The 13,239-nt window shown below is 35.8% G+C and overlaps 1 protein-coding gene across 1 annotated transcript in view; it reads left to right on the plus strand.

Annotated features, from left to right (window-relative positions):
• The window catches only part of PTPRD (protein tyrosine phosphatase receptor type D), a 1,875,912-nt gene that overhangs the window by 1,179,621 nt on the left and 683,052 nt on the right, over positions 1 to 13,239 (plus strand). Inside the window, exon 9 of the mRNA XM_032477692.1 lies at positions 8,520 to 8,645. The gene's annotated coding sequence lies outside the window, so the exon portion shown is untranslated. The remainder of the gene's footprint in view (positions 1 to 8,519; positions 8,646 to 13,239) is intronic.

Genomic DNA, 13,239 nt, shown 5'->3' on the forward strand with positions numbered 1-13,239 from the left:
CTGTAGGGCCTTGTGAACTATTTTATTTTATTTTATTTTGTTTTATATTTTATTTTATTTTATTTTATTTTATTTTATTTTCATATTCTTTTGCATTAAAGGTTATTACAAGATACTGAATATAATCCCCTGTGCTATACAGAAGAATTTTGGGTTTTTTTAATCTTTTTATGTTTACTGGCTAAGATTTGCAAATCTCAAACTCCCAAATTTATGCTTCCCACCCCCTTTCCTCCAATAACCGTAAGATTGTTTACTATGTCTGTGAGTCTGTTTCTGTTTTGTAGATGAGTTCACTACTGTCCTCGTTTTTTTTTTTTTTTTTAACATTCCACATATGAGTGATATCATATGGTATTTTTCTTTCTCTTTCTGGCTTACTTCACTTAGAATGACAATCTCCACATCTGTCTGTGTTGCTGCAAATGGCATTATATATTCCTTTTTTATGGCTGAGTAGTATTCCATTGTATAAAAATAAAATTGTATAAATATTCTTTATCCGGTCACTTGATGATGCACATTAGGTTGCTTCTATGTCTTGGCTATTGCTTATAGTGCTGCTGTGAACATTGAGGTGCATGTATCTTTTCGAATTAGAGTTCCCTCTGGATATATGCCCAGGAGGGGGTACTGCTGGATCATATGGTAAGTCTATTTTTAGTTTTTTGAGGAATCTCCTTACTGTTTTCCATTTTGGCTGCACCGAAACTACATTCCCACCAGTAGTGCAGGAGGATTCCCTTTTCTCCACAGCCTCTCCAGCATTTACCATTTGTGAACATTTGAATGATGGCCCTTTCTGAATGGTGTGAGGTGATACTTCATTGTAGTTTTGATTTGCATTTCTCTGATAATTAGTGATAATGAGCATTTTTTCATGTGCCTATTGGACATTGTCTTCATTGGACAACTGCTTGTTTAGGTCTTCTGCCCATTTTTGGATTGGCTTGTCTGTTTTTTTGTTATGAAGTTGTATCAGCTATTTATATATCATGAAAATTAAACCTTTGTCAGTCGCATCTTTGCAAATACTTTCTCCCATTCTGTAGGTTGTTGTTTTGTATTGCTTATGGTTTCCTTTACTGTGCAAAAGCTTATAAGTTTAATTAGGTCCCATTTATTAATTTTTGCTCTTATTTCTATTGTCTAGGTAGGCTGCCCTAGGAGAATATTGCTAAAATTTTTGTGAGATAATGTTTTGTCTGTTTTCTTCTATGAGGTTTATAGTGCCTTGTCTTATATTTAAGTCTTTAAGCCATTTTGAGTACAATTTTGTGTATGGTGTGAGTGAGTGAGCCATTTTAAATACCTAAATTTTTACTCTCAATAATTGGGAAATCACTGGATTTATATGGAAATACAGTACATATTTATGGATATATGGCACAGTTACAGCCATCGTCTGGGCAAACTCAACCTCAGGGCGACCTGTTTGGAGACAGTTGCAACATTCCAGGTGAGCCATGGTGGATAGCTTGGACCACAGCTGTAACAGTGGAGGCGTGAGAGGTAGTGGGGATGTTTTGAAGTCAACAGAATTGCTGATAGATTAAGTGACTGAATGAAGAGAGGCAGGAGTCAAAGATGACTGCATGGACTGTTGTTAAGTTGTAGTTGCCATTGAGACTGTGGGAGAAGCAGGATTTAGGCATGGAATTCAGAAGTGGGGCTTTGGAAATACTGTTTGAAGTCCTATTGGAATATGAAAATCTTCTTCTTGCCCAAGCCATGCACAACCTCATGCTTTTCAGCACTGTTGTGTGGTTTTGATCAACTGGGCTGTGCCAGTGCCCTCAGGAGGGATTGGGACCCTTCTTCATTCTGCATGAGCAGCTCAGCCCTGTGACTTAAAGCCCTGCACTATGTTTCTAGTAATAATAAGCAACCCGAAAATCTGTGTTCTCTTACAGACTCAGTAACCATATGTGACCACCATTGTTCAGTAACATGATGATTCTCAGGTATCTAGGGTGTCCAACAGTGATTTTAACACACTACTCACATCTTGACTTTCTATGTATCCATGTCTTCAAATTGAGTTTCCTTACAATAACTCTCTTGACTTAAAAAGCTTCCCATCACACGCACTACTCTTTCTTGTTTATGAAGTCTTTTATGAAACTCCATTTGTTCTTCTTTCAGTACATATTTCCTAATCCTGAATTCCATATAATGACTTGATCACTGTTATTAAATTAACACTTGATTGATGGTTTTCATTTGAAGAACCCATTGATTCATAGTTAGAAAGCTCCATGTTACGCAAATAAATGTCCCTAGGGAGCAGGTTGTTAGTGAAATAAACTTGAGGAAACTTGCCAAAGTCTGTAACATCATCAAAATAATCTAGGGAAGAGTCTTCACATATTCAGATTCTGTTCTCCACCCATCTATCTGCCAGCCAGTCCCCAGCCATACCTCTGTAAAATTATTTTGGTGATTCTAGTATGAGAATCAGTGCTTCATACATATTATCCCATATGTTCTCATCAGCCACATGTAGGAACCACTAGACAAAGAACCCTTTTAATGCCTCTAAAAATTAACTTGATAGCATGATATGAAATGGACCAGGACTAAAATTAATTAGTAAAGTATCTTCCGTTGAAATTAATACTCTTAAAGTAGCCTAAAAGCAAAAGCAAAACAAAAACTAGTATCTTTTGTTTCATATATCAGGCTTTACTTGATATGAAAAATGAATATAACTAAATTTATACTGTATATGCAATCTCTTCTCCCTGTCAATGAATTTTCATTCTTTTGTGTCATATCTTTTAATACATCACGTTTTGGTGAAAAAAGTTATTATTTAGCCTTATATATTTGCACACAAATATTAATATTCTGTAGTGTGTTCATTCCCTGAAGCGTGGGAAGGAGAGGATTTGGAATCTGCAGCGTTGCCTACAGTTCATTTAATTATGATTGAATATTTGGTTAGGGACAAAGTAAATTCAATGAAGCATGAAAATCAAACATCCCTTTAATTAAACTGGAAAAGAGACTGACTTCGTCTTAGGTATTGTTTATTTTCATTAATAGAATGAGAATACTGCGTCTCCAAAGAAGGTATCATAATTTATATGAAATAAAGATACTTCTATCCCAGCTGCATTGTCTATAAACTCAAGTTTGACCCATGCTTCTCATCCAGTATAATATTTTCTGAACAAAGACTTTCAAAGCATGAAATCCTATACAAATTATTGTTGTTACTGATATTTTATGTAGTAATTTTCACACTTGCAGATGGTACAAATGGACTTTACTCAAATCATGAAGGATTTAGGAAAATTCACAACTTTCAAAATGATTGGCCCTTTCTTAAGCTCAGTAGACTAAACAGGTTCTGCTCAAATAAGAGAAACTGTACAGCTGCCTTTCCAATTAATTAAAGCAGAACTCACAAAGCCTTTGTCTCACTGATAAGTTTGCTGTTTAACATATTAAGAAATACATTTTACTGCATAAATGTATATCCCCAGCTCTACCTGTCTCATAGTTAAATCATGCATCTGTCCCAGTAAATGTTTGAATTGGGTATTCATATGTGATATTTACATTAAAAAGAATTTTTTACAGGGGAACTTTTTGGACATATACTGATAATATTCCCTTCAAATAGCACTACATGTTTCTCCATATTTAAGTGAAATCTAAATGATGATTAGCAAATACATCTCTGGAAAATGATAATCTCCCTCATAGAGTCTATTACAAATAGACTCTTGCAACTTGATTAGACTTCTTAAACAAAGAGGAAAAATGTACATTTCTTTTTTTCCTTCCTTTTAATTAAACTCTTTATCATATTTGTTAAAAATAGTTTTTAAAATGTATCTGTTTATAAACAATGTTTCTGACAAATCTATTTGCTGATTCACTGGTACACATTTGTATGGGCCATAAACAGGCAGTTGTTTCTAGTTCCAGGATGTCTATGGCTACTGAACAAGCTTTCTTCAAAAAGATATTTTTGTTATTTCACAAAAAGGAAAATCTGAAAGAAGACTAATTAAAATAATCCTTAAATGATATCCAAATGTAAGGAGCACAGGAAAATGCAAAAGAAAGAAGGCATTAAAAAGATCCATATATGTAGGGTTTGCCCTAAGTATTGGTTTTTATTGCCTCGGCTTATTTTATTGCTATCTTAGACTTTCTTTTTCCCTTTTCCGTTCCCATTCTTCTTCAGATTTCTCTTCCATCCTCGAAAACCACTAGATTTGTTATTAAATAAAAGATTTATTTTACATAAAATAAATCCAAGTTCCAAAATTCAAATTTTCAAAGATAAATGAAGAAAGAATGCAGTACTCATCTTGAAGTCCATTAAAAAAAAACTACTGTTAAATGGGTATGTGCTTAATAATGCAATTTTGTAGCTTATGCATGATGCATGAAGTGAAGTATAACTCTGTCATCATAAAACTGGCACCTGGTGAGGCCAGCTCAGTTAAAAGAAACTAACTAACTAACTAACTAACCCCTTGTCAGCAAGCAGACATTTACTTTCACTTGTTTTCAATACAAGACACTCAGATAATCGCAATACAGTGTGGTCAATAGGAAGGACATGTAAAAGCAAATAATTCTTTCTCTCTCTCTTCCTCTCTGTATGTGGACATACACTTATACATACAGAGAGGGAGAGAGAAAATATATCTGTATGTGTACATATAGATATGTATGTATGTGTGCATGCATGTGCCTGTCTCTATGTGTGTGTCTGTATAAAATCCTTAAAAATCTTTATCCCTCACTTTAAGGTAAGTCTGAATAAGAAAACAATAAATAGATGAATGAGACTCCATAAGGACTTTGTATGCAGTATTCCTACTTTGTTTCCTAGATACTAATTTTGGGGGGGAAATTTACTAGAATACTTTGTCCCCACAAAGAATACATGACCCTTATTTGGCTTAAAGTGTAAGCCATTAAAGTAGCAACACACTGAAACAGAAAGATGGAACTCTTAAAGAATCAATATGGTTATGTTCACATGATTTCTTGGAATTCTAGTGAAAATTATCTAGAGAAACTTTAATTTTTTAAAAATTTTGATGTTTCACTATAAATAGATGAGAAATAAATGGTGGTTTTTATAGTAATCATTTCCTGTCAGCTTTCATCATTAAACCAGTTTCATACATTTAGAGTAAATATTTGAAAATTTGAATTTATGCCTACATATGTTAAAAATCCGTACCATTCATGCATTTCCCCAGCCAGCCTGAAAAATCTCTTCATTGCAAGATTGTCTTTTTTAGCCATGTATCCCTAGCACTTCACTTAAGATACACAAGTACATCTGAATAATAATAATTAAAATCATAGCAATATATAGCATTAAGAACCTAATATATGCCAGATACTCTTTTACGTGCTTAATGTATCCTAAATTCTCCTTATCCTCAGATGCTATTATTGTACTGAAACAGAGAGAATATATGTAACTTGCCCAGAGTTTAAGTGGCAAAATGGATACTCCAGACTGGGGAATCTACACTCCTAAACACCGAGCGATAATGCTTTCAATAATAAGTATTTACTGATTGGACAAATAAATGCAGCCTTAATATACATGTAGAATGTAGTAAAATAGCACATGTCAGTTACATAATAGAAGGAAATAGACTATAGCTAATAACTAATCCAAACAGTTGATCTTGAGGTAGGGTATTTGTTAGATGAATGATATCTCCTAGCTTTGTTGGAGCATTACAGCTACCTTTTTGAAGGTGGGATATTATCCATAGTGATATATATATATAACATTTTTAAATCCTAGCAACAATTGAAAGATATACCAGCTTTTAGGACAGAAAGCATTGGGACTTCCTGTGATTCTATTGGAGGAGTAAGGATGGGGGATAATAACTAAGAAATTAATTAAATATGTAAACAAGAGAGGAAGAGGAAAATCAATTAATTAAATTACAAGAATTGAATATTTAAGTTATTGTTAAGTAAAGCCTTATGTTAGGACAGTTTGTGAGAGTAGTAGCCTCACTAAATTTGGTTGATATGGACCACGTTTAGTTGAAACGTTAAATGAAGCTGCTGCAGAAATTTCCCAAGTAGACTCTAAGTTTCTACTTGCTAAATATTCATTTAATGTGACTTCTTTAATACCATTTGAAATTAGAGAAATAATACTGCAGTTAGCATTTTTTTAAACTTAAGATTCATAATTTTTAAATTGTTCTCAGATCACAATGAAAAATGCTGCTGTTTTAAAGGTGTGAATCTTGCTAACTTCTCTGTTCTGATATGTTCAGAACAGAGGACCCACAGGAATATAGCTGCTGTTACAATTTTAGTCTTTTCTTTAGATGAAGCTCAAACTCCTTTTTCTCTTAGGGTACTGAGTTTTTCACATCATTTGCTGGGCATTAATCTTATCACATGCATTATACATATTAACAGTCAAAAAATCATATAATATGCAGCAAATGTATGTATGTTTTAAAAAACAGCTGCACATATAGATTTGGAAACACAAGATCTGTTCATCCTGACTAGATTCCCGAACATGTTAGCATCTACAGATAAGCTCACTATTTGACATCAGAATAAGTAAGATAATGAGGCATGATGCTATTGCACATGCATATGTAATTCAATGTATGTTTCTAAAAATACATACATTAGAATGTAGGTATTTAACATGTAATTCTGAATTAGTACCCTAAGTCATCTATTTACTGACAATTAGATAGTGTACGGATGTTTATATGTGTACTTAGGTCTCTGTGCCTTGATGTTTGGATTGGGAAGGTAAAAAGGAGGCCAAAGAGTTGTAATATTTTGAGTTATAGATATATCTCCTATTCAGCAAGACCTATTAACAATGGTCTTCATTTGTGAGTTTCATTAAAAAAAAAAAAATTGAAATAGCCAAAGCACCCAGATTGAATACAAGCTTTAAGCTGATAACCCAGCATCTATTTTGTCCATGAAGAAAAACATCCAGGGTTGAAAAGACAAATACAAAATATTTGTCATGCCCACATATTTCATTAATGCAGTATATTGATGAGTCTATGGACTTATTCTTAGATCTGCAATAAAATTGGCAGCCCATTTAGAAGGTGCCAAGGTGAACGGATAGCTTGGGGTACTTGGTTAACCAGGTATTTAGGCAGGATCAGATGGTGGCAAAATTAGGAGATAGATGAAGTTTAACCAGGGTGCATTCTCTTGCTAAGTTCCTGCCCCCAAGACATTCCTTCTACTTGTCCTCACTGGTTTATTTTTCTTTAAGCTTGGTTTTACTCTCATTAGGTTATTTCATTCAGAAGCTTGACTTAGTACTAATAAGTCTTAAACGTACATCTTCAGCCTTGACCACTACCCTCAGCTCAAATGTGGAAGCCCTGACACTTACTCAACATACTCATTTGAAATAGCCTTAGGAGATCTAAATTCATCAGGTCCAGCACAGAACTTTATACTGTTCTTCATTAAAATGGAACAGATATCCACACCATTGATTGCTCAAGCCAAACCTTTCAGTTTGGTTTACCAAAGACCCCTCCCTTGTCTAAGGACCCTTCACATCCAGTCTACCTGTGGATCCTTTCAGTTACATCTTTCAAATATATTTCGTATCAATTCACTTCTCTTCATACTTACACTACCGACTTCATTCATACCCTTCTCTCTCACTGCATGCTATGAGATTAACCAGCTATTGCACTTCTATTCAGATATTATGGCCTATTAACCAGTGTCCATTCTGATTAGTTGGTGACTTTTCTGATAGGTGTCAAAGACTATAGAGGTTATTAAATGTTTTGAATCTCATCCCTGTCTAATTGATTTCCCTGATTCCTCTCTTGTTACCCTCAGTCTCTTTTCTACATAACTGATGAAGGCACTAGCTTTTAAAAAACATAATATCTTATATCTCTTTCCTACTTAAGACCTTACGAGGGCTTCCTATTGCTTATAGGAAAAAGAAAATCCCAACACTTAGCTTTGGTTTAAAAGCTCTGTATATTTGACATTGCCTACAAATCTCATCTCTTACTTTTCTTCCCTAATTTGCAATGTTCGAGGCACAATAGCCTCCTTTCTACGCCTGCCACACTTCAAGATCTTATTCATCCTCATACTAACTGTCCCTTCTTGCCTGGACCATTTTCTCCTTTCTGTTCACTTGACTAACTCCATCTCATCCTTCAGGTCTCTGCTCAGATGTCACCTCCTCAGAGAAAACTTCATAATCTAAAAGCTCTGTCCCAATCAGTCTTTATTTTATTACTCTCTTTACTGTGTAATTGCTGCTATCACAGTTTATTTGTCCTTTTTTTTGTTATTTGTGTCCTCACGTGGAGTCTAGTTCTACAAGGACTTGCTCTTTATTTTGCTATATCTCTGTGTCTACTACTTAGAATGTAGCATCTGCTCTATAAAATTTGTTGAATCTCTTTGTCAATTGTTCTCAACTGGGGAGTGTATTTCCTAATGAATTTTTCTTGTTTCTTGTGCACTCACTGTGTGCCCAGGATTTTGCTAGACGTTGTGGACTGAAACAAAAGACAAATTCCCTGCCCTGAAGGCTCTCATCATCTAAGATGGAGCGATCTCTCTTATCAAACAAATGCAGCACTGAAGGGAATGCTAAGTTAGAGGTAAGTACAGGTGCTGTGGGAAGAAAAATAAAGTTAAACTAAGCTAGAATGGTGATGGAGCAAGAGAGCAAGGAAAAAAAAATGCTCCATGAAAGGTGATTCCTGTGCTGAGTCTTCATGGCCACGTTGAAATGTCTCTAATAGTAGACGTATCAGCCCTCTGACAGCAAGGTGCTTCCACGACAGGCAGTTTGATTGGGGAACCCAGAATGAAGCAGGGCTTTGTGACACCTGCTGGCCATGCTGCTTAGTCTAAGTTATAAGGAGTTAACAAAATAGTAACAGAGACGTTCAGTGTTTGGATTATTTTCTGCTCTCAAGTATGTCCAGTGGTTGGCAACTTGTGTAACAATTTTGAAATCTGTGTAAAACAGGGAAAATTGCCCAAATCTGATTTCTTTATGGTTTTCCTCCTATAACATTTTCGATGCAAACAGAAAGCGTTATAAACTGGCAGACAGTGCAACAATGCTGAATGGAAACTGGCTGACTTCAGCTTTATTATTTGAGGTCAAAAAGAAATGAGGCTTGAAATAGAAGCCACTGGGTCTGAACTCACCAGGAATCAGATGAATCAGATTTGGTATGAGCTGAATCGTTTCATTTTGTTAGTTCTTTTTACTAAAAGAAAAAGACAATTTTAGAGCATACATTCTGTAATTGCTTGATTTCTTCAGTCTTATAATTATCTTGAAAGTAATTATGGCCATTTCGTTGTTCTGCTCTGGGCTAAATTTCAGTCTGCATTTGACCAGCCATATTAGAAATGCATCAATAAACATATTGATTACATTGTGGTGTTTTTGAATCTGATTCAAGATTGTTATTTAGAAAAAGCCAGAGAGTCTTATTCTGGCACAAGGAAACACATGTCTGTGTGTGTGTGTACGTGTAATCTTACTGGTGTATGTATATAACACCTGATGAGATTTACTTTAACAGTCTACCTCCTTTTTCTAGACCTGCTCAAAAAGTATTTACTATCTAATCCCTCCCCCAGACAATGTCTACTGTTGCATCAAAGGCATCTATCCCATAATACTTCATCGTGCCTGGTGCACACTTAACTTTGATATGGCTAAATGTACTCGCTTCCTGTGCATGGATATGCAGATAAAATATCCTTTCCCCATGTCTGCTTTATACTTTGTTTACTAGTCGTAATTCCCTAGGCAGCTTTAGTAGTTCCCTCCCTTGACTCCTGCCTTTTAGACAAAATGCCTCCATAAACCAATAGCTATACATTGATCAATTTACTTTTTCCAAGGTGTGCTTTTGTTTAGAAAGATTCCATTATTTTCTGCTTGTCTGATTTTACATCACTATTTAATTTTAGTGGCATGGTCTTTCCACAGGATGTAAGAAATGTGTGAACTTCAATATCTTTTTTTAGAGGAGTATTGTCCATATCCACAACCCCAGTTGTGGGCCCACTGACTTTCCTTTGTAACTGTGGGATAAGATAGAGTGGGCTTTCATGTATGTAGCTTTTGTCAAAAGTCATTGGAGTGTTAGGTTTGTAGTTTATTACAAAATAAAATGATCTCATAATTTACTTAATGGTTGAGCTCACTGCTTTCTGATCGTTAGTTCAATTATCAGATGCCCATGGTTGCAAGTATCTTTCAGGCCACCAGCTCAACCCTGCTATCTCAACAGAAGGAGGCTGCATCTTTGTGCATTCAAGAGCTCAATTTTTTAAAAGGTGAGAGGAGCTGAACAAAGCTGTAAGAGTCTATTCTCTTTGCATTGTGCAGGCTAGTGGAGATAGCTGTTTAGATTCTTAACATGGGAAGAATAAAAACAGACAGTCCTAGAAGGTAGATAGGAAACCAGACTGTGTCTAAAAAGTCACCGGGTCCCACATCAAAGGGTTCACAGTGTGAAATTGGGCAGGATTTTTCTATTCCCACTTTAAATTCTGCAGAAAATGGTCAGTTAAGTGGGACTAAATGGATTGTATCTGTTCACTCACCTTATGAATCCCTGGAGCTCGGGGATTAGGTTTTCCATGTGTTCTCCAGGAGATCAATTGGTCATGCTAATAACTGAGAAAGTTATTTTCACTATGTTATTTCTGCTGATAAATATTTGAATACTTTCATGGTTATCTTTTGGCTTTCAAATCCTGCATAGCCACTGGTAAAGGCTGTAACAGTTGTCGCTGGATTTCTGCAGTGACCAAAAGATGCAAGTGTGGATGATTCTCTGGTCTGGGTGCCAGAGACAGATTTGGCCTGAAGTTAACGAAGTTCGTGCTTCAGGTCCCTCTTTGTACAGCCCCATCTAAGGACTTTTACCTAAATTTATAGTTGTAATTTTTAAAATTATTTTTCTAACAAAAGGGACCTCCTCATTGTATAAACCTCACATGCCACAAAGCCTGGTTCCATCCTTTCTTGTTTCTTTCTTTTCTTTACCTGTACCATTATAGTCAAGGTAATACATCAATCTAACTTTTCAGGCAGTGGAACAAATGACAGCCTCATTATTTCTGAAAATATTTACTACCCATGACATTAGAGTTAGTTCCAAGCTCTAAAAGACTTTTTTCTAGACATGTTAACATTAAAATAAATTTTCCCAGGTTCATTTTATTCTCAGAAAACGTAGGGTTCCTTTCGTTCATTTATTTATTTATTCAGAAAACTTGTTTTCAATACCTGTGTTGCAGTATGGGTCTAGGCACGTACAGGGGTAAAGTGTAATTGAATAAGAAAAGATCTTGCTCCTCAGTTTACTCACCAACTCTGCACTGGGGATGGGCAAGGTACTTAGCACTATTCTCAACTACAAAATAATTTTAAAATAGCTTGCATGCATAGCATTTGGTGGGATGTCTCTATTTCACGTGCATTATCTCTTTTGAATCAATTTACTGTGTTTAAGAACAATGCATGAGCTATTAAAAATGGTAAATTAATATGGCAAATTAATAAGTAAAGTGAGAGGTTAATGAAAGTTTTAAGGCACAGTGGAGCTCTATTTTACAAATCTAATAGTCCTTTTGTAATCAAGACTTAATTACTTGAATATAAGTTGAATGCACCCTGAAAAAAAGAAACTTCAATTTCCTGAGCTCTCAGTCAGAAAAAGATACTAATTTTAGATCAGATTCTGCTTACTTATAACATGCTAAAAATCATGAAGAACAAAAATTACTTCAAGGTTTCTACTGGGTGTCCAGGTGTTCCCTTTTTTTTTTTTTTTTTTTTTTTGAAGTCACCTTCCTTTAATATAATTGGGAAGGAGAAAGGCCCATGTCTGTCCTCTCCCTCCCGTCTCAAACTCTTATCCACCACTCTAACTCCCCCTCTGGGGGATTTATCATTTGACAAATATTTAATGAATGGCTACTATTTATTGGGCATTGCACTAAGTACTGGGGAGCCAGCATTGATCAGAGTACACTTCTGGATTAATTATATAATCACAAACACATATTATAATTCATGGCAAATGCCATGAATGAAAAGCACCCAGTATTAAGATATGATTGCAGTATCCCCATACTCTGGCTGGAGGAGAACCTTTTCTGTGCAGGTTACATTTAAGGTAAAATCAGAAGGATGACTTGAAAATTATTACCAACCCCCAAAATGAAATCAACAAGAGATTTTTAGCTGCATCAGACTTTGCTAAAACGTGTTTAAACATGGAAATAATTATTTTCAACATAGGATTGTTCCCCAAATCAAAGGAAAAAAAAAATCCCAAATTAAACCCTCTACAATAGGAATATATCCCAATTTCTCCACTTGCTTCTCGCCACTGAGAATCCCTTTCTACAGTTCTCACTACCAGCATACCTCCTCCCTTCAAGGGGTCAGCAAAATAGAATAGTCAGCAGCAATAACAAAGTCTGAAAGTCTTTTAGCCTGAAACCGCTTCAAAGATGACAAGTAAAGGAGGCGCTCTTTCTACACCCAGTCCACAACAGCTATCTGAGCTTGGTTTGGTCACCCTAAATCTGGCCCTCTCTAAAGTCAACATAAGATATAGTTAGACCATTTTGAAACCACACAGTCTCCTGAGAACAACAATGGTCCTTGAGCTCAGTGGAGTTAAATTCAAATGCAGGTAGGAAAATATTTCCCTAAAAGCCCCATCATAGGCACGGGAGTGAGAACAGAGGGAGCACTTCACATGGTCCTTCAGAGCACAGCTTTCAGACTGTGCCCAAGAAGTTAAGTGGAGAGTTGTGTAAAAGCCGTATCCCCCTAATGCTAACCACCTACCTCACTACAGAAAAACAAAACAAAAGCTTTACAGTGATTTTCCATCATTTTTTGGAGCAGGTAAAATACTGGATCAGGGAGTACCGTTGTGATCTTTGCAGGGGTAGGGAAGGCAGGTCAAGCATAATTTCTCCCCAGGAACGGCTGAGAGGTTGGTCCAGCACGTACACTTACATCATGTATTGGGGTTTGGAAAAGTCAATACTCTGTTGTTGATGTGGTTAAGAAATACTGAGCCAAGAAGAAATCAGCTTCCCTACCTCCTTTATTCAGATATTTTTAAACTGTGTCCCCCAAAGAACCAAACGCTCCCAGTGAGTGTTTCTATCTCCGACAAGCCCTGAATAGGATTCTTC

Source organism: Camelus ferus, chromosome 4, assembly GCF_009834535.1.
Source record: "Camelus ferus isolate YT-003-E chromosome 4, BCGSAC_Cfer_1.0, whole genome shotgun sequence".
In the NCBI taxonomy this organism is placed as follows: Eukaryota; Metazoa; Chordata; class Mammalia; order Artiodactyla; family Camelidae; genus Camelus; species Camelus ferus.